General features: G+C 44.0%; 1 non-coding gene across 1 annotated transcript; it reads left to right on the plus strand.

The window, feature by feature from the left end:
- Positions 1 to 2944: 2944 nt before the first annotated feature.
- Trnas-cga lies at positions 2945 to 3019 on the plus strand. Its single transcript has one exon. It is a non-coding gene; the product is annotated as a tRNA-Ser (tRNA).
- Positions 3020 to 3656: the final 637 nt, after the last annotated feature.

Raw genomic sequence — 3656 nt, forward strand, 5'->3', positions numbered from 1 at the left:
CCTGTATTTTACCCCTGCCACCTTCAGAATTTGAAAGAGAATATTCCAGTCAACATTGTCAAAAGCTTTCTCTAAGTCTACAAATGCTAGAAAGGTAGGTTTGCCTTTCCTTAATATTTCTTCTAAGATAAGTCGTAGGGTCAGTATTGCCTCACGTGTTCCAACATTTCTACGGAATCCAAACTGATCTTCCCCGACGTAGGCTTCTACCATTTTTTCCATTCGTCTGTAAAGAATTCGCATTAGTATTTTGCAGCTGCGGCTTATTACAATGATTGTTCGGTAATTTTCACATCTGTCAACACCTGCTTTCTTTGGGATTGGATTTATTATATTCTTCTTGAAGTCTGAGGGTATTTCGCCTGTCTCATACATTTTGCTCACCAGATGGTAAAGTTTTGTCAGGACTGGCTCTCCCAAGGCCGTCAGTAGTTCCAATGGAATTTTGTCTACTCCCGGGTCCTTCAGTGCTCTATCAAACTCTTCACGCAGTATCGTATCTCCCATTTCATCTTCATCTACATCCTCTTCCATTTCCATAATATTGTCCTCAAGTACATCGCCCTTGTATAGACCCTCTACATACTCCTTCCACCTTTCTGCTTTCCCTTCTTTGCTTAGAACTGGGTTTCCATCTAAGCTCTTGATATTCATGCAAGCGGTTCCCTTTCCTTCAAAGGTCTCTTTAATTTTCCTGTAGGCAGTATCTATTTTACCCCAAGTGAGATAAGCCTCTATGTCCTTACATTTATCCTCTAGCCATATATAGACTAGAGCAACCTAAGTCAGTAATGGCGTCGTGGGAAAGCAGTCACGGTACTGGATGGCCCTGTGGGCGAGCCGTATGCAAATCCCTCTTGATCCAATTTTTTTTCTTTTTTTTTCTCACAACACTGAAATGTTGGCCACTGAAATGTTTGTCCTCCTTCTGTGGTCTTGGCAGTTGTATAGATGTTATGTGGTAAGAATGCGTCACCGTCGCGTTAACGTGATGAATAGTGAGAGCAGGCGAGATACCACATAAATGTTTCACAGAAAGGAAAACAACAAATAGACGTGTGTGAACTATGTTATAACAAAGGAATTCAAGAGCCAAAACTTCCGAAACGGAACGCAACTTCAAAAAGTTAAATGCATATGTTCTGACAGCACAGAGAAACTGTGTGACTGTGAAACTGTTACGTTCATTTGTTGCAGCTTATGTGACAAACTATTACGTTTTCATCTTTTTCTTGAGTATGATCAGGTTCACATTCATACGAACACCTAAATCGGACAAAGAGGCATGTCGAAAACTCACTTACCATTGCTACAAATTAGGTGCGTCGGTACTCTCACTAATGCCGTGTATGACATACCAGACGTATTTTCCCATAGAGGATCCGGTTGAATTCACGACTTGTCATCAAACGTTTGCGGTTGCCATTCTAAAGCCACTTCCTTTCGTCTGCTTAAAGGGTAGTTATGCTGAATCAACTGCCATTATAGGTCCCTTTCCTTACACCTCTCTATTGCAAATGGACGTTACAGTACGACACAGACACAAATTTGAATACAGCGAACACAGAGAGTAAGGAAGTGGATTTCCGTCAGCCCTGTTTTATGTTGAAAGGCACAATGGATCATTCTGTAGAGCAACGGTACGTTATCAAATATTGCGTTAAACTTGGTAAGTCCGCCACCGAAACGTTTCCACTACTTCAGCATGCCTTTGGGAATGATTGCTTGTCCAAATCACAGGTTTTCCGACGGCACAAGTCGTTCATGGAGGGCCGAGAGGAGATCACCGACGAACCTCGCAGTGGACGGCCATCAAACGCACGAGTCGACGAAAATGTGACGCGTGTGTGCGATTGTTTGAACTCTGACAGACGGCTGAGCCTTCAATTGATAGCACAAACTCTAAACGTGTCAAAAATAACCGTTTTCCGCATTGCGACCGAAGATTTGAACATGAGAAAGGTGTGTGCCGAACTCGTCCCAAAAGTGTTGACCGATGAACACAAGCACATGCGAGTGCTTTGGTGCCGACAAAAAATGATGGAAATGTGTGAAAATGATCCTCATTTTTTAAACTCAGTTATCACTGGTGATGACTCGTCGATTTTTGCGTACGACTCTGAGACAAAAAGGCAGAGTTCAGAATGGCACGCCCCATCGCCCAAGAATGCACGCATGAGCAAGTCTTCTTTGACGTCAGAGGCATTGTCCACCACGAACTCGTACCTACCAGGACCACAGTGAACTCAGCTTTCTACTTGGAAGTGCTCAAAAGACTGAAAAGGAGAGTCTCGCGCTGTCGAAACGGCATCAAGGACACGTGGAAAGTTCCCCACGACAATGCGCCGAGTCACAGCGCCTTCATTGTCAACGATTTCCTGGCCAGCACCAAGACCCCACTGGTTCCCCAGCCTCCCTACAGTCCTGACCTGGCTCCTGCTGACTTGTTTTTGTTTCCTCGGTTAAAAGGAGTCATGAAAGGAAAGGTTTGGGACACGATTGAAAGCATCCAGGCGCATGTTACATCAGCTCTTAAGGACATTCCGGAAAAGTCATTCAGGGATACCTTCCAGGCATGGAAACACCGCCTCTAGAAGTGTATCGACGCAAGAGGGTGCAATTTTGAAAATTTTTGATTATTTGTACGAATACATTCAGTAACTGATTTTTTATGAATTTGGTCGCATTACTTATTGAACGCACCTTGTAAAACCACGACGCTGCTGCTGTTTTAGACTGCTCTATATTGCACTTCTTGTCCTTCGACCGTTCACTGTCTCTATTTTGCTTCTTTTCACAGTTTAGTACATCTTCTTCCTGAATGAAATTTTCACTCTACAGCGGAGTGTGCGCTGAACCTAGGTTCGCAGGAGACCTGTGAAGTTTGGAAGGTAGGAGACGAGGTACTGGCGGAATTAAAGCTGTGAGGACGGGGCGTGAGTCGTGCTTGGATAGCTCAGTCGGTAGAGCATTCGCCCGCGAAAGGCAAAGGTCCCGAGTTCGAGTCTCGGTCCAGCACCCAGTTTTAATCTGCCAGGAAGTTTCATCTTCTTGTTTTCATACTTGATCGTGTTCAGTTTTTGAGGGGCTATCCACTGAGAGACCTCCATCACTAAATCGGGGGTGCGATTGGGAGTTTCCCTTGTTACAGAAATGGGAAATTTCTTTTAATAATATCAAGTACTTGACTGGATGACGCTATCTGAAACGCTGTATTGTGTGATGATCGCAAACACATATATCTGACAATAAATGGTGCGAAGATTTCAGGCAACAATTATTTTCGTGACTCGGATGAATGGAAACCTAAACACTCTGTGGAAGAAAGGTGGATTTACTCTCTTAAGGAAATCGAATATCCTGAACTCAAATGCCAACTGCTAGAATTATGCGAGTATTTGTTTTGTATTTCTGGACACAACGCCACTGTGGAAAGAGTATTTTCGCTGAAGTCAGCCCAGGGACTGTGGAATCAGTCTGACAGTGTCAGTTTAAATACAGATCAACTACACTCATGTTCATAAATTAAGGATAATGCTGATACATGGTGAAACAACGGTCTGGTGGGCGGTTTGTAGGTTTAAATCACCTCGGGGTATGACCATGCGGTGCATTTGACCTGCGGTCGTCGCATGGTGGCGCTGGCAGCAGTCCAC

The sequence above is a fragment of the Schistocerca americana genome, chromosome 10 (assembly GCF_021461395.2).
Source record: "Schistocerca americana isolate TAMUIC-IGC-003095 chromosome 10, iqSchAmer2.1, whole genome shotgun sequence".
NCBI lineage: Eukaryota > Metazoa > Arthropoda > Insecta > Orthoptera > Acrididae > Schistocerca > Schistocerca americana.